The sequence below is a fragment of the Salvelinus alpinus genome, chromosome 19 (assembly GCF_045679555.1).
Source record: "Salvelinus alpinus chromosome 19, SLU_Salpinus.1, whole genome shotgun sequence".
Classification (NCBI taxonomy): Eukaryota; Metazoa; Chordata; class Actinopteri; order Salmoniformes; family Salmonidae; genus Salvelinus; species Salvelinus alpinus.
In genome coordinates, this window is record NC_092104.1 from 26227660 (window position 1) to 26247101 (window position 19442).

Sequence of the window (19442 nt, forward strand, 5' to 3'; positions counted from 1 at the left end):
GGAGAAAGAGAGGAGCGGAGAAAGAGAAGAAAGGAGAAAGAGAGGAAAGGAGAAAGAGAGGAAAGGAGAGGAGAAAGAGAGGAACGGAGAGGAGAAAGAGAAGGGGGTAGTACCATATGGTGGCTCAGCCTCTGCAGGATCTGAGCAAGAGCAGAGAATGTACAAAGACCATACACACAACACAACACAATGACAGCCACACCAAGCTAATGCTGCTCAATGTAAAGCGTAAATTATAAATCTAAAAAAAATTATAGTAATTGAAGCCACACTATAATAATGTGTTCATAAAATATATCTTATTTCAATTTTCATATAGAATCATTATGTCTTTAAAACATGATTTTATGAGAAATTGTTAATAAAATATTTGTTTTATCCAACTCTGCATTAATCACTATTATCATTTCCATCATTATAATTGTTCAGTTGAGAAAAGTTGTTTAAGGTCGAGTCCCTCCTGAGAGTAGGGCAAATTTCACACTGTGAGTAAGGGCCAGAGACAACGTGAAAACGGAAAAAGGCATCTGACTATGAAGTGACAGCAAGAGACTTGTAGACTAAACACGGGTAGCTTTTTCCTCCCTGGTTAGTTGTATGTGTAGATTCTGGCAAACCTCTACAGAAAGAGAAAACACCTTTTTATTTGAACAAAAATACACATTTCACCGGCCGGCGAGACACAAAACTTTTAAACACAGCTCTGGAGTCGTACACCGACCAGAGACAACCTGCTAATGTGAGAGAAGGTGACAAAAGTATGCATTTAAAAGATCATATTTGTCACGGCCGTCAAAAGAAGTGGACCAAAAGGCAGCGTGGTGAGCGTACATTTCCTTTTATTATAGAATGTCGCCAACAGAACAAGAAACAAAATAAACGACCGTGAAGCATCCGAGGGCTATGGTGCCACTAACAAAGTCAACTACCCACAAACACCAAAGGAAAAAAGGCTGCCTAAGTATGATTCCCAATCAGAGACAACGAATGACAGCTGTCCCTGATTGAGAACCATACCCGGCCAAAACATAGAAATACAAAACATAGAAATAAAGAACATGGAATGCCTACCCAAATCACACCCTGACCAAACCAAATAGAGACATAAAAAGGCTCTCTAAGGTCAGGGCGTGACAATATTAAAGATGCACTATGCAGAAATCGCTCTGCCATTTCTTGGCTGCCAAAATTCTAATAGTTTGCCTAATTTCACTTTATGTGACAAAACAAGCAGTCTTTGTGTAGAGAATCATTGTACCATCTAAACCGCTGTGATATATATTTTCCATAACCAAAACGATTGTATTTTCAGCTGTTTGAAACTGGTGTACAAAACCAAAAGTAAAAGATGCAAAAACAAAACTTAAGAACGGGAAGCATAGAAAAAGAGCACGAGAATGAAAGATCTAACTCACATTTCTATGTGTATTTGGCCGGGTCGCCAAAAAGTTACATATTGTAGCTTTAACACTGAACATCTTCCTCATCCTATGATGTAAGTCTAGATACACTTGGTGTAAATCACCATTTCCCCTCCTCGCCTCTTCCTCCCTGCTGGGACAGTTAAAACTGACGATATGCTAAAGCCATTGAGTCCCAGTGTCCTTAACTGCCATCATTGTAGTTTACGCTGTACAAAGGGAACATATACTGAACAACAATATAAACGCAACATGTAAAGTGTTGGTCCCATGTTTCATGAGCTGAAATAAAAGATCCCAGAAATGTTCCATATGCACAAAAAAGCTTATTTCTCTCAAATGTTGTGCACAAATGTGTTTACATACCTGTTAGTGAGCATTTCTCCTTTGCCAAGATAATCCATCCACCTGATAGGTGTGGCATATCAAGAAGCTGATTAAACAGCATGATCATTACATAGGTGCACCTTGTTCTGGGGACAATAAAAAGCAACTCTAAAATGTGCAGTTTGTCACAACAAAATGCCACAGATGTCTCAAATTTTGAGGGAGGGTGCAATTGGCATGCTGTTGCCAGAGCTGTTGCCAAAGAATTTATTGTTAATTTCTCTACCATAAGTTGCCTCCAATGTCGTTTTAGAGAATTTGGCAGTACATCCAACCGGCCTCACAACCCAGCCCAGGACCTCCACATCTGGCTTCTTCACCTGCAGGATTGTCTGAGACCAACCACCCGGACAGCTGATGGAACTGAGGAGTATTTATGTCTGTACTAAAGCCCCTTTGTGGGTAAAAACTAATTCTGACTGTCTGTCTCCCCAGTGGGTGGGCCTGGCTGCCAAGTGTGTGGGCCTATGCCCTCCCAGGCCCACCCATGGCTGAGCCACCACCCATTCATGTGAAATCCATAGATTAGGGCCTTTTTTAATTTATTTAAATTGGCTGATTTCCTTATAATATAATTGTTGAAAATGTTGCATTAATATTTTTGTTCAGTATATGTAAAACAATGTTAGTGAATCAGAGAGATACAGAGAGACCTTATTCTAAGACCTCCCAATCTAGATACTGCTACTGCCTTTACTGAACACGAGACTAGAGACACCCTCTCCTCTAATATCAACTATAACATTGCTCCTCCAGCCTACAAAGTGCTCTAATAACTCTAACACTTTAACTTCCACTCAATGTATGCTACTGTATGCTACTGTATGGGTACTGTATGGTACTGTATGGGTACTGTATGCTACTGTATGGTACTGTATGGGTACTGTATGGGTACTGTATGGTACTGTATGGGTACTGTATGCTACTGTATGGGTACTGTATGTTACTGTATGCTACTGTATGGGTACTGTATACTACTGTATGGGTACTGTATGGTACTGTATGCTACTGTATGGGTACTGTATGCTACTGTATGGGTACTGTATGGTACTATATGCTACTGTATGGGTACTGTATGCTACTGTATGGGTACTGTATGGTACTGTATGCTACTGTATGGGTACTGTATGCTACTGTATGGGTACTGTATGGTACTGCATGGGTACTGTATGCTACTGTATGGGTACTGTATGGTACTGCATGGGTACGGTATGGTACTGCATGGGTACGGTATGGTACTGCATGGGTACTGTATGGTACTGCATGGGTACGGTATGGTACTGTATGGGTACTGTATGGTACTGCATGGGTACGGTATGGTACTGCATGGGTACTGTATGGTACTGCATGGGTACTGTATGGTACTGCATGGGTAGTGTATGGTAGTGTATGGTACTGCATGGTACTGTATGGTACTGCATGGGTACAGTATGGTACTGTATGGGTACTGTATGGTACTGCATGGTACTGTATGGTACTGCATGGGTACTGTATGGTACTGTATGGTACGGTGCACTTTCAGTGGAAGGAAGAAATAGAAGTGAATGCTTAGCTTCAGTAGCAGTGTTGTGGTGTTCCATTCCACCCTGTTTGTGGAGAGGAGTGGGAAGGAGAGAAAGACTGAGTGTTCGGCATTGCTCTCCTCCATTCTCCCAGAACCAGGCAGCTACAACACTATGCTCTTTGTTAGCTAGCACTTCACATTAAACGCTCCAGTACCAAGCCTTACCGCTCGCCCGCCCGCCTGAATCACTGGCTGCCCTGGAGGGCCTGTGTGAAAATATGGACCAGGAGAAATTAAGCTTGTCAAGTGAATACGGGCGCTAGGTCGGGTCTGGGTGCTGGGTGCTGGGTGCTGGGAGTGGCACACAGTGTCATGAAAACTAAATGGTTAGGTCATACTCTAAACAACTATAACTGTTTTGAACAAAGATGAAGAAAACAAAACAACAAACTTATAATATATTAAGACCTCTGTGTTTGTATGTGTTCAGTAAGGGCCAATTATGTTGCTGCCTAGTTGTTTTTATATTCCAACAAACGTAGCCGTTTCAACAACCAATGTTTAGGTCTAATGCTCTGTTTTGTATCCACCAACTCCACATGAGTCAGTCATATAATTCACAATTACAAGGCCAACTTACAAAGGCAGTTCTTAAAAGGCACGTGAAAACAGGGCTTGCATTTGGCATATAAAATGTGTTTATACTTCTGAACTTCTGGGTTAGCTTGGTCAAGTTTACATTTTTCGAGAGGGCTGTACTGTTGGCAGTCTCTGCGCCTGTGGTTGTGGTGTGCAGAGGTCATGTATAAACAAATTCTTCACACTCACTTTGTTGAGGGAGAACCCATGGCCATCATTAAAAAACACACAGGGAATGAAAGAGAAGAATGAGAGGAGAGGACAGGGGGCACCAACCAAAGGCCAGGTTTTCCAAAGGAAACAAGGAAATCTAACCATTTCAAAACGAAGGAAATTCAAGCCACATTTCTGGGAGCCAAAAGCCCTTGGACTGGGCAGCAGGAAGCCTGACCTTTGTGGCCGTCTGCTATTTGAGCCTGATGCTTCGGGGCCTGGCCTTCTCTCAGGATAGCCTTCAGCAGGCCTCATCTTTCCTTCCTTATTTTATTCATTAGCCATGCTTTATGATTCAGCTTCCTCTGAGCCACACGGGCTCCGTGAGAAAACACGCTGCCTGCCTGCTGGAGAGAAAAAAAGATAGAAAGAGAGACGGAGGGAGGGAGACAGCAGCTGTGAAATCCTCCCGTTTCCTCGCCAGGCCCGGCGCGGGGAGAGAGAGGGAACGAGGTGGGTAGGCGGTGGAGGGGGGTAGGGGTGTGAAATCCCACCAACGGAGTGCTAACTCCCCAAAGAGCCACATGCAGCACCATCATTCCGGGATTTAGGCAATGCCAAATTACAAATTAGACCACTGTTTGTTTTAAAAAGTCCCTCAACTTCCCAGAACACATCTGACTTTTGGCTGCATATACCTCCTGATAATACAGCACAAATAGAGAGGGCGGAAGGGAGGGAGACGGGGAGAGAGAACAACTACCCAACATTTAGTGAGACATTTAGTGTCATGGGGCATTAATGTTTGCTGTCACTGCTTAGAAATATGACAAATCGTTAGCCATTTGAAATGTCCACATCAAATTCCACAAAATTCTGCACAATGAAGCCAAATTAGCTTTAGTTCTGCAGCAGGCTGGGTACCAAGGTTATCTCTTCAGCAGGCTGGCTAGCGAGGTTAGCTCTGCAGCAGGCTGGGTAGTGTGGTTAGCTCTGCAGCAGGCTGGGTAGTGTGGTTAGCTCTGCAGCAGGCTGGTTAGCGAGGTTAGCTCTGCAGCAGGCTGGGTAGTGTGGTTAGCTCTGCAGCAGGCTGGTAGTGTGGTTAGCTCTGCAGCAGGCTGGTTAGCGAGGTTAGCTCTGCAGCAGGCTGGGTAGCGAGGTTATCAACAGAATGACCTTCACCCATGAATTTATGAAAGGCATTGATCAGTTAAGGATGTGATTTCAAAAAGACAAGAAGGTCAGCAATTACCCACAATCAATTAACCTCATTTAGTGAATACTGCTGAGAGACCCATATCCCAGCGCTTAATATCAAACGATCTGTCCGAGCGCAACCGTACCTTTGATCTAAAGCTCTTACTGCATGCTTTGCATTCCTGAACACTGAGCTAGATATTTAATTCCTGGACTGAGCTAGATATTTAATTCCTGGACTGAGCTAGATATTTAATTCCTGGACTGAGCTAGATATTTCATTCCTGAACACTGAGCTAGATATTTAATTCCTGGACTCAGCTAGATATTTAATTCCTGAACACTGAGCTAGATATTTAATTCCTAGACTGAGTTAGATATGTAATTCCTGAACACTGAGCTAGATATTTCATTCCTGGACTGAGCTAGATATTTCATTCCTGAACACTGAGCTAGATATTTCATTCCTGAACACTGAGCTAGATATTTCATTCCTGGACTGAGCTAGATATTTCATTCCTGAACACTGAGCTAGATATTTAATTCCTGAACACTGAGCTGGATATTTCATTCCTGGACTGAGCTAGATATTTCATTCCTGAACACTGAGCTAGATATTTCATTCCTGAACACTGAGCTAGATATTTCATTCCTGGACTGAGCTAGATATTTCATTCCTGAACACTGAGCTAGATATTTCATTCCTGAACACTGAGCTAGATATTTAATTCCTGGACTGAGCTAGATATTTCATTCTTGAATACTGAGCAAGATATTTAATTCCTGGACTGAGCTAGATATTTCATTTCTGGACTGAGCTAGATATTTCATTCTTGAACACCGAGCAAGATATATAATTCCTTGACTGAGCTAGATATTTCATTCGTGGACTGAGCTAGATATTTCATTCCTAAACACTGAGCTAGATATTTCATTCCTGAATACTGAGCAAGATATTTCATTCCTGGACTGAGCTAGATATTTCATTTCTGGACTGAGCTAGATATTTCATTCCTGAACACTGAGCAAGATATATAATTCCTTGACTGAGCTAGATATTTCATTCGTGGACTGAGCTAGATATTTCATTCCTAAACACTGAGCTAGATATTTCATTCCTGAATACTGAGCAAGATATTTCATTCCTGGACTGAGCTAGATATTTCATTTCTGGACTGAGCAAGATATTTCATTCCTGAACACTGAGCAAGATATTTCATTCCTGAACACTGAGCAAGATATTTCATTCCTTGACTGAGCTAGATATTTCATTCGTGGACTGAGCTAGATATTTCATTCCTGAACACTGAGCTAGATATTTAATTCCTGAACACTGAGCTAGATATTTAATTCCTGGACTGAGCTAGATATTTCATTCCTGAACACTGAGCTAGATATTTCATTCCTGGACTGAGCTAGATATTTTATTTCTGAACACTGAGCTAGATATTTCATTCCTGGACTGAGCTAGATATTTCATTCCTGAACACTGAGCTAGATATTTCATTCCTGAACACTGAGCTAGATATTTCATTCCTGGACTGGGCTAGATATTTCATTCCTGAACACTGAGCTAGATATTTCATTCCTGGACTGAGCTAGATATTTCATTCCTGAACACTGAGCTAGATATTTCATTCCTGAACACTGAGCTAGATATTTCATTCCTGGACTGAGCTAGATATTTCATTCCTGAACACTAAGCTAGATATTTCATTCCTGGACTGAGCTAGATATTTCATTCCTGAACACTGAGCTAGATATTTCATTCCTGAACACTGAGCTAGATATTTCATTCCTGAACACTGAGCTAGATATTTCATTCCTGAACATTGAGCTAGATATTTCATCCCTGAACGCTGAGCTAGATATTTAATTCCTCAACACTGAGCTAGATATTTCATTCCTGAACACTGAGCTAGATATTTCATTCCTGAACACTGAGCTAGATATTTCATTCCTGGACTGAGCTAGATATTTCATTCCTGAACACTGAGCTAGATATTTCATTCCTGAACACTGAGCTAGATATTTCATTCCTGGACTGAGCTAGATATTTCATTCCTGAACACTGAGCTAGATATTTCATTCCTGAACACTGAGCTAGATATTTCATTCCTGGACTGGGCTAGATATTTCATTCCTGAACACTGAGCTAGATATTTCATTCCTGGACTGAGCTAGATATTTCATTCCTGAACACTGAGCTAGATATTTCATTCCTGAACACTGAGCTAGATATTTCATTCCTGAACACTGAGCTAGATATTTCATTCCTGAACACTGAGCTAGATATTTCATTCCTGGACTGAGCTAGATATTTCATTCCTGAACACTGAGCTAGATATTTCATTCCTGAACACTGAGCTAGATATTTCATTCCTGAACACTGAGCTAGATATTTCATTCCTGAACATTGAGCTAGATATTTCATCCCTGAACACTGAGCCAGATATTTCATTCCTGAACACTGAGCTAGATATTTAATTCCTGGACACTGAGCTAGATATTTCATTCCTGAACACTGAGCTAGATATTTCATTCCTGAACACTGAGCTAGATATTTCATTCCTGGACTGAGCTAGATATTTCATTCCTGAACACTGAGCTAGATATTTCATTCCTGGACACTAAGCTAGATATTTAATTCCTGGACACTGAGCTAGATATTTAATTCCTGAACACTGAGCTAGATATTTAATTCCTGGACACTGAGCTAGATATTTCATTCCTGGACACTGAGCTAGATATTTAATTCCTGAACACTGAGCTAGATATTTAATTCCTGAACACTGAGCTAGATATTTCCAAATGGTGGAGAAAGAGGAGGAGGGGGGAGTACAATGTGTGCGTGGTGGTTAGGGAGGAACAAGACAAAACGGCAAATAAAAACCCAAGCGGAAACCCTATTCCCAGTCTCTGTCAAAATAATCTCTGGGTACATTTTGTACAGAATAGAACTGCAAAATCGTTTGACTGTTTAACTGCAGAAGATTAAAAACAAGCAATGCTGGAGCTGTGTTATTCTGTTGTGGTTCCAAACCCACAAACATTCACATCCGCCTGTTTGTATTTTAGTCATTTAGCAGATGCTCTTATCCACAATGACTATCCAACTAATCCCTTTGGGACGCATGTAACAAAACAAAGACCCATTGACCACCATTGACCAGCTATGGCCAATAATACTCCATCCAACGGCATGCAGTGGGTTTAGCTGAGAAAGGCAGGGGAACAAACCTACTGTATTTCATCCATGGGTCGATAGTGATCATGCCTTATTGCCTCTGCTCTACCTCCTAGACAAAGCCAATCATGATGCATTATATTCCCTGTAGTGGTGTACACGGGTTGTGTTTGATGCATGAACCATTCAGCCATACGTCCTCCAACATCCCCCTGCATGCCTCCCATGGTACAAGACCTACCACCATCCATCCATGGGGATGGGAGAGGAGAGGGAAGGAGAGGCAGGGAGGGGAGGGTATGTTACTACAGGGCTGTTCTGTCTGGACTATCACCGGGGAGGGCACTGCACTGGGCGGCCATGACATGATGCAACACTGCACTTGACAGGGCAGCCAGAGAGGGAGAGAGAGCAGAGGGAAAGAGAGAGAGACCCCAGTGGGGGGTGACTCAGAAGGGGCAAGCTGGCTGGCACAGACAACCAAGCTCTCAATTACCCTGGCAGCAGCCCCACTCTGTCCCTGCCCACCCGCCACCTCCCCTCTCACCACCACACACTGTGTTAATTTGCGGTCCGGGTCGGTGTTTCATCACTGTCACCCTGTTCTGACAGCTCCTTTCCTCCTCGTCTCCTCCTCTCCTCCACTGTCACCCAGCAGCCAACACCCCTCCATCCTCCTCCACCCACCCTCATTCATCCTCCTTACAGCTCTTCTGACATTAAGAGCTGGGACCAGGTCCAAAGCTGCCATTTACGTAACAATCATGTCAGGGTAGCCACTGCTTTGATAAATATTTTCATCCGCACCCACTCAGGCCTTGAAGTACAATCACCCTCTAACCCCAATCCTCTTGCTCTTCTTTGCTTGCTCGTTGTTTTTGCCTATCTGGGCCTGAATTCAAATGTATCTTAGTAGGAGTGCTGATTTAAGATCATTTTAACCTTTTAGATTATATTGATTAATATTACATGTACAGGGGGGACCTGATCCTAGATCAGCACTCGTATTCTGAGACGTTTGATACATAGGGCCCCTGACTATCTAGTAGCAGGAGAAACCGAGACATCAGGCGGTGGGTCTTGTGATACAGCAGCCAACGTGAGGGTGGATCTGAGACTACTGTGGCTGTTGCTGTGTTCAGCCATGCATAACTGGCCTGGCTGCCTGAATGGCACAGCAGATTAATGATCTCCCTCCTCGCTCTGCACTCGTTTCTCCTTCTTTTACCCCTCCTATGATCCACAAACTTAATGACCTCCCGAGAGGTCGTTTATCATAAGATGCAGAGCATTTCCCCCACACTGTCAGGCAGATAGGCAGGGTTAGCAGGGATGGAGGGGGCTGGAGGTAGGGCAGCCCACCAGTCAGAACAGGTGTGGGACAGCAAGATTACAGACACTTCCCCACATACACACCCAGAGGTGTTGAGAAGACTGGGACAAACCAGAAACCATTAGATATAGCCTCCCTCACTTAGAGCATTATTAACATATTAATGCCACACGCACACGCACACACACACACGTACACCACAGCTCTTTGTATTTACCCCCCAGTGCCATTTTCATGTGTGTGTGTGTGTGTGTGTGGCCGGGGACGAGTCCCTGGCCTTGCATTCCCTAGCAACAGCAGCGGGTAAGTAAATGCAGAGAGAGAAAGAGGGGCTTGAGCTTTGTGTAAAATATGACCCTGCGTCTCAGTTACCACTATCCCTTCTCCCTTTTCCACCCCCACCACCCACACCCCACCTCTATCCTCCCCGCTGTTGAGGAGCAGTTACTAGCCCTTATCATGTCCTCCCGTCGGTTTAGTATACAAATTAGCAGTCTATCAGGGGAGTGCAGGGGCCCGTTTCATCAGCAGGAGAAGGGCAGAGGCACGCATTGCATTAAAGCCCCATGCAGCAAGAGACAGGCAGGGTCACAAATCACAGAGGCAGCAGCTCCCTGGGGCGCCACTAGGGCCACAGTAACCAGATAAGGAGAAATGAGGAAAACGGACATGACATATTTCACAGGACGCTCGCCCCAGACCCATTCTACTACCTGGAGGGGAAGAGAGGGAGCAAGAGGGGGGTGACAAATGAAAACCTCAACCCAGGGAAGAAGAGAAAAATAAGGACTGAAGGAAAAAGAAAAAAAGAAAAAAGAAAGAAAAGAAAAAAAGAAAAAAGAAAGAAAGAAGGAAGAAACATTTTGATTTGAAAAGGCAGGAAATGACAGAGTCAAAGGTGCCTAAATCAGATTACCGGATAAATTCCCGGTGAATTAGAGAACTGGGATGAGCTATCAGTGCCAGTTAAGTGAACCTGTGCATTGATATTCCTGTTTCACATTTCAACAGAGATAAACCGCTGAGAACGTCTTTCATTAAACAGCATAATGCACCAAGCCACATGCTAAATTGGCCTAATAAAGGAAAGACAGACAAAATCATCTAAGCTATCACTATCCATTTAACTCAATTAGCCCCATGCTGAATCTGAACCTAAAACCTGCAGATAAAAAATGAGGATAATATGTGGCTAGCTAAGCTAACTCCTCCCTGGCCATGTCTCGTATAACACAGAGAGGTGTCACACAGAGATTGTGTTATCTACCGTGCAAGGTTAGATAACGGTCAGTGTGGCACAGTTATCATACTGTGATAAAGGAGTCCTGGTGTAGCCTGGCTGTTACCATGGGCTGGGTGAAGGTCTGCATAGCCTGGCAGGAGGGCATGGAGGAGGAAGATATAGCCTGGTAGGAGGGTATGGACGAGGGAGATATAGCCTGGTAGGAGGGTATGGAGGAGGGAGATATAGCCTGGTAGGAGGGTATGGAGGAGGGAGATATAGCCTGGTAGGAGGGTATGGAGGAGGGAGATATAGCATGGTAGGAGAGAGATATAGCCTGGTAGGAGATGGTAGGGAGATATAGCCTGGTAGTAGGGCATGGAGGAGGAAGATATAGCCTGGTAGGAGGGCATGGGGGAGAGAGATATAGCCTGGTAGTAGGGCATGGAGGAGGGAGACAAAGCCAGGGAGGATAGAGATATAGCCTGGTAGGAGGGCATGGAGGTGGAAGGTATAGCCTGTGAAGAGGGAGATATAGCCTGGTAGGAAATGGTAGGGAGTTCTAGCCTGGTAGAAGGGCATGGAGGAGGAAGGTATATCCTGGGAGGAGGGCATGGGAGGGAGATATAGCCTGGTAGGAGGGAGATATAGCCTGGGAAGAGATGGTAGGGAGATATAGTCTGGTAGAAGACTGTAGGGAGATATAGCCTGGTAGGAGACGGTAGGGAAATATAGCCTAGTAGGAGATGGTAGGGAGATATAGCCTGGTAGGAGACGGTAGGGAAATATAGCCTGGTAGGAGACGGTAGGGAAATATAGCCTAGTAGGAGACGGTAGGGAGATATAGCCTGGTAGGAGACGGTAGGGAAATATAGCCTGGTAGGAGACGGTAGGGAAATATAGCCTGGTAGGAGACGGTAGGGAAATATTTAGCCTGGTAGGAGACGGTAGGGAAATATAGCCTGGTAGGAGACGGTAGGGAGATATAGCCTGGTAGGAGACGGTAGGGAAATATAGCCTGGTAGGAGACGGTAGGGAAATATAGCCTGGTAGGAGACGGTAGGGAAATATAGCCTGGTAGGAGACGGTAGGGAGATATAGCCTGGTAGGAGACGGTAGGGAGATATAGCCTGGTAGGACGGTAGGGAGTTATAGTTTACGTCCCAGATGGCACCATTTTCCCTATATAGTGCACTACATGTACTTTTGACTAGAGCCCTATGGTTCCCATCTGGGACGCAACCATGGCCTGGCTCCCAATGAGGAGGGAGATCTAGCCTGGCTCACTCCAGCTCAGTTCAGAATGGCTTGCTGGGCCACAGCTCTCCACGGCCCTCCTCATCATCTGCTCCTTAATGTCAGAATGTGTGTGTGGGATAAGGAGCAGGTAATCTCTCAGTGGAATCAGGGCTGTTCTTCATTACTCCCAGGGCAAATAGGGATCAGAGGGCTGCCTGCCTGCCTGCCTGCGCTTCTCTCACTGACTGGCAGCTGAGACCAGAGATAGATAGTCCAGGGAGATGGCCATTATGGTCAAGGCTCCATGATCTCTGATTGGTTGTTTGACAGCTTTGACCAATCCCTCCTCTTCCTCCTGTGTGTGTATTATAGGACAGATTTCCTAATCTCCTATGACCACAACCTTTTTTGTTACCTTTACCCAGTCCTGACAATAATTCAGTCTCAGGTATATGACAACAGCCTTCTTCATCTGTATTTTAGACCATCATTGTTTCTCTGAGAATCATCACACTATGGATGCATTGTTCATACAGAAAGGTTAAAGATACCTCAGGATATGTAATAATAATCCCCCACTGCTGCAGTGGAGCTCCATCACCAACTACCATCCTAACAGAGACACACATTATGTCACACTGTGACATAAGCTGTGTCCCAAATGGCTCCCTATTACCAATTTACCGAACTACTTTAGTGCCCAGAAGGATCTGGTCAAACGTAGTGCACTACATAGGCAATAGGGTGCTATTTGGGACGAAAGTATGATCGCCCTGAGGTGCAGAGATGAGAGCTGGAGGCAGTGTGGTTGGTAGACAAACCACCTCTCCTCTTACTGCAGCTTGTTAGAGGAGAGGGGCTTAAAGCACCGCTCAATAGAACTCTGTTCACCTTGTTTCCCTTCCAACCAGAACAATGTCTAGGTCAGTCATCTAGTGAGCCTACCTCAGGCTATAAACTAAGTTACATTCCTCCTCCTCCACGTTTTAAGGCCACACTGACTGTAGCAGCTTAAGCTTTGAATTCGCCAAAAAGGGAAACGACATGTTTGTTTAAAAAATGCATTTAAAAAATGCATTGATAACAAGGCATTGTGACCCTCCTCTTTTCCCCTCCAACCCACACAGTGTATTTCCACCAACCAGGGAGGCCATCTCACTAGGAGAAGAAAAGGCAGTAAGGTCGCCTGTGGTATGCTCCACCAAGCACGGAGGAAGACTTTAATGGGGTAGGATGGAATGAGATGGGCCCCTGGGCTCCACACACCTAGCCTGAGTCTCACTTTAGACTCAGCACCCATTGTGTACATTTACTGGTACACACATCCTAGACTGACTGATACAATATATTATATCATTAAAATACTTATCCTACAACCAGAAACATGAAAGGACTATCAGTACATACATTAATAAAGCAATATTACATAAGTGGATATATTTTACTGTGCTTTGTGGCACGTCGTGATGCGGTCGGTAGGTAGGAGACTTTAGCAGAGTCTTGGACTTAACGTATCAGGACTCTACAGTAGTGCAGTGGAACCAGAACACTAAAGTAGTGCAGTGGTATCAGAACACTAAAGTAGTGCAGTGGTATCAGGACACTACTGTAGTGCAATGGTATCAGGACTCTACAGTAGTGCAGTGGAACCAGATCACTAAAGTAGTGCAGTGGTATCAGGACACTACAGTAGTGCAGTGGTTTCAGGACTCTACAGTAGTGCAGTGGTATCAGGACTCTACAGTAGTGCAGTGGTATCAGGACTCTACAGTAGTGCAGTGGTTTCAGGACTCTACAGTAGTGCAGTGGTATCAGGACTCTACAGTAGTGCAGTGGTATCAGGACTCTACAGTAGTGCAGTGGTATCAGGACTCTACAGTAGTGCAGTGGTTTCAGGACTCTACAGTAGTGCAGTGGTTTCAGGACACTACAGTAGTACAGTGGTATCAAGCCTCTACAGTAGTGCAGTGGTATCAAGCCTCTACAGTAGTACAGTGGTATCAAGCCTCTACAGTAGTGCAGTGGTATCAAGCCTCTACAGTAGTGCAGTGGTATCAGGACACTACAGTAGTGCAGTGGTTTCAGGACTCTACAGTAGTGCAGTGGTATCAGGACACTACAGTAGTGCAGTGGTTTCAGGACTCTACAGTAGTGCAGTGGTATCAGAACACTAAAGTAGTGCAATGGTATCAGGACTCTACAGTAGTGCAGTGGTATCAGGACACTACAGTAGTGCAGTGGTTTCAGGACTCTACAGTAGTGCAGTGGTATCAGGACTCTACAGTAGTGCAGTTGTTTCAGGACTCTACAGTAGTGCAGTGGTTTCAGGACACTACAGTAGTGCAGTGGTATCAGGACACTACAGTAGTGCAGTGGTTTCAGGACTCTACAGTAGTGCAGTGGTATCAGGACTCTACAGTAGTGCAGTGGTTTCAGGACTCTACAGTAGTGCAATGGTATCAGGACTCTACAGTAGTGCAGTGGTATCAGGACACTACAGTAGTGCAGTGGTTTCAGGACTCTACAGTAGTGCAGTGGTATCAGAACACTAAAGTAGTGCAATGGTATCAGGACTCTACAGTAGTGCAGTGGTATCAGGACACTACAGTAGTGCAGTGGTTTCAGGACTCTACAGTAGTGCAGTGGTTTCAGGACACTACAGTAGTACAGTGGTATCAAGCCTCTACAGTAGTGCAGTGGTATCAAGCCTCTACAGTAGTGCAGTGGTATCAGGACACTACAGTAGTGCAGTGGTTTCAGGACTCTACAGTAGTGCAGTGGTATCAGGACTCTACAGTAGTGCAGTGGTTTCAGGACTCTACAGTAGTGCAATGGTATCAGGACTCTACAGTAGTGCAGTGGTATCAGGACACTACAGTAGTGCAGTGGTTTCAGGACTCTACAGTAGTGCAGTGGTATCAGAACACTAAAGTAGTGCAATGGTATCAGGACTCTACAGTAGTGCAGTGGTATCAGGACACTACAGTAGTGCAGTGGTTTCAGGACTCTACAGTAGTGCAGTGGTTTCAGGACACTACAGTAGTACAGTGGTATCAAGCCTCTACAGTAGTGCAGTGGTATCAAGCCTCTACAGTAGTGCAGTGGTATCAGGACACTACAGTAGTGCAGTGGTTTCAGGACTCTACAGTAGTGCAGTGGTATCAGGACTCTACAGTAGTGCAGTGGTTTCAGGACTCTACAGTAGTGCAGTGGTTTCAGGACACTACAGTAGTGCAGTGGTTTCAGGACTCTACAGTAGTGCAGTGGTATCAAGCCTCTACAGTAGTGCAGTTGTTTCAGGACTCTACAGTAGTGCAGTGGTTTCAGGACTCTACAGTAGTGCAGTTGTTTCAGGACTCTACAGTAGTGCAGTGGTTTCAGGACTCTACAGTAGTGCAGTGGTTTCAGGACACTACAGTAGTGCAGTTGTTTCAGGACTCTACAGTAGTGCAGTTGTTTCAGGACTCTACAGTAGTGCAGTTGTTTCAGGACTCTACAGTAGTGCAGTTGTTTCAGGACTCTACAGTAGTGCAGTGGTATCAGGACACTACAGTAGTGCAGTGGTTTCAGGACTCTACAGTAGTGCAGTGGTATCAGGACTCTACAGTAGTGCAGTGGTTTCAGGACTCTACAGTAGTGCAGTGGTTTCAGGACTCTACAGTAGTGCAGTTGTTTCAGGACTCTACAGTAGTGCAGTTGTTTCAGGACTCTACAGTAGTGCAGTGGTTTCAGGACACTACAGTAGTGCAGTGGTTTCAGGACTCTACAGTAGTGCAGTTGTTTCAGGACTCTACAGTAGTACAGTGGTATCAAGCCTCTACAGTAGTGCAGTGGTATCAAGCCTCTACAGTAGTGCAGTGGTTTCAGGACTCTACAGTAGTGCAGTTGTTTCAGGACTCTACAGTAGTGCAGTTGTTTCAGGACTCTACAGTAGTGCAGTGGTATCTCACTACTGTAACAGTAGTAGTGTTGTCATGATAACAGCATTTTTACTTCGATACCAGATTTAGTATTGTGATACTCGATACTATCACAATACTCAATACCAATTTTTTTTTGTGTGCCAAAGTCACAGAATGGCACCTGATCCAGATAAACTCAACTACTGCTCTGTTCAATTGCATCTTTTGAGTAATGAAAAATACGTCAACATTTTTCAGAGACAGCCATGTATGGATTAATGAATCAATTATAGAATCATACAATACATTTGACTTTGTTTTTACCAATCTAACCACATAACATAATGGTAATACTTTATTTGAATGGCAAACTATTGATAAACTGGATAAATCAAGATGCAGACTAGGTCTATTCACAATACAGGTGAATACATATTCAATAGAAGTTTATGTATGCATTGAGTTATTGAGCTTGTTTAGGCTGATTTCATGGGGCTACAGATGACAAACAATCTGTTGATGTTAGCTTCAGCTGTAAGCTAGCAAGGAAAGTTAGCCTACAAAGCTGGACGCTACCGGTATCTTCTTGAATTGTAAAGTGTTCTAGCCTGTATGGACGTTGTTTTGCGAACAGCAATTAACAGTTTCTACATGCCGTGTCACATTATTCAAGTGTGTTAACTTCTGTGTAGCATGAGTGGCGAGGTAACATGATGCAGCCCAGGCTAAGTGGAGCCCACACACAGGAGGACATTGGCTGCGCTGATAGACAGACTTGATCCATGAGACACATTTGACACACCCTGTCAGCATGGCTCTACACTCTCTCACACGGGGCTGGTGTTTCTGGGGGAGTAACAATAACAGCATCTCCCAACTGCCAAAGCAGCGGAATTCAGTCAGGGATTAAGAATTCAGCCCAGGATCCTGCTTATATGTCAGCCACCGCCGTGAAAGTAGGCCAGGCTCTCACAGGATCAATACAGTCACTTGTCTGCTGGCTGGTGGAGAGAGGGAGGCAAAGTGGAGGAGGGGGGAGGGAAGTGGAAAACTGGAGGGCAGGACCTGGCAACCCTGGCCACCCCCTTACCCCCACCTCCCACCCCCATGCACAAACAGACATGATATGCACTATATAAAGGAGGCTCAGACCTAAGCCCCTATTAATGTTGGAAAAGGACACGGCACGTTAAGTGGAATTTACTTTTAAAGAGGACACAGGTTACTGGCATCTGAAACCCAAACCTCTCTGGGAGGCCTCGTGCCCAGGCCAGGCAGGACACCCAATGCCCAGGCCAAGCAGGACACCCAATGCCCAGGCCAAGCAGGACACCCAACGCCCAGGCCAGGCAGGACACCCAACGCCCAGGCCAGGCAGGACACCCAACGCCCAAGCCAGGCAGGACACCCAACGCCCAGGCCAGGCAGGACACCCAACGCCAAGGCCAGGCAGGACACCCAACGCCTAGGCCAGGTAGGACACCCAATGCCCAGGCCAAGCAGGACACCCAACGCCTAGGCCAGGTAGGACACCCAACGCCTAGGCCAAGCAGGACACCCAACGCCCAGGCCAGGCAGGACACCCAACGCCCAGGCCAGGCAGGACACCCAACGCCAAGGCCAGGCAGGACACCCAACGCCTAGGCCAGGTAGGACACCCAACGCCTAGGCCAGGTAGGACACCCAACGCCTAGGCAGCCCTTGAGAAATACTTCTCCCATCCACTCAGCTGTCCTTAGAAATAGACGGAGGAAGGATGGAGGGAGAGAAGGGAGCAGGGGTCAGCACAGCTTTATGTTGCTTCACTACCACCATCGTCAAACACGGTAACACGCCTACAGCGTTGGCGGAGGAGGAAGAGACCAGGCAGGCGGCGTGTTTCTGGGTTTGTGGTCAGTCAGACACTCATTGGTTGGTGGATGTCAGTTGGTGACAAGAGGGTGGGGGGGGGGTCAGGGTCCTAACTCCTGGGGGGTAATTCAATAACAAATGGCACCTGTGGCGTTAGAGACATGCATCCTTTATTTAGGGCATGGCATAGCTTTAATTGATGCCTTTATTCTACTGGTGACAGTGTGACATGACACAACCAGAGCCCAGGCATGTCAGAGACATGGTTTATGAGGGGAATGCTAGGGTAGATATTAGGCAAGGGTTGGCTCCCAAATGACACCCTATTCTCTTTATAGTGCACTACTTTTGACCAGAGCCCTTAGTGCATTACTTTTGGTGCACTACTTTTGACCAGGGCTCATAGGGCTATTGGTCAAAAGTAGTGCACTATACAGGGAATAGGGTGCCATTTGGTATGTAGCCAGAGCGTTGATGGCCAGGCTGGCTAAGTCACACACATCCCATTCCTCTCCCACAAGGCACTGCATTGTGCTATTGCTCCTCTGTCATTGGCTCGCTCCAGATGTGTGACTTACAAGGGTTTGAAATGTATAAATACCCAAGGAGGCACGTCACTGTGAATAGCTGGAGCTTTGCTCTTTGGTACTGAGCTAACCGTGGCTAACCGTGTGCTTCTATCAACAGACCAGGGAGTCCAGGGATGTTTCTCGTCGAGCCGTTTCTCGCTAACGCAACAACTGCAGAGACCTTGTGAGAGAGCTTATGATTCAGACTTTCACACTTACTGTGTAACCTCACCCTGGTCCCTGGCTGGCATGCCCACCATCAGTACCACACACACCTGACCTTGTGACAAAACACCAGGGTCTCAATGGGGTTTCAGTTACACAGCACTCATTGTCACGTGCTAAATGAGAATCAATGATGCACTTAACAACATAGACACATATAATTACATCCACTGTCTGCTGATATAGCAGCATGTACAATCAACAATCAGTTAGTTATAGATTGGAACTATAGATTTACGACCCATGAGTAAAGGGAGCAGCATGCTACCACATAGACATATAACTTCTAGTAGTTTTATTGCTATGGCTACAGTGAGAAAAAAACAACTCTCATACCATTTACCATAAGCATTCTTTGCTATACCGCAAAGATAGGGAAACTAGTTTAGTTTATCAACTGTAGTCTTACACAAGCTTTGGTGAACCTCTGTGCTGGTAACTCTAGATACACATCTCTGATTAGGAAGGAGCACATGTAGAGGAATTTGGATCTGGCAACCATCGCCCATCTAATCACAAATCTCTAGACAGATTCACCGGGGGAGGAGGATGCAATGCATGCGATGCCATTGGTTTCACTTTACTTTGCATCATGGGTAGAGAAGGTAGACCG

The 19442-nt window shown here is 45.2% G+C and overlaps 1 protein-coding gene across 7 annotated transcripts in view; it reads right to left on the bottom strand.

Annotated features, from left to right (window-relative positions):
- Nucleotides 1-19442, bottom strand: part of fbrsl1 (fibrosin-like 1) — a 476892-nt gene that overhangs the window by 60682 nt on the left and 396768 nt on the right. The window lies entirely within an intron of this gene.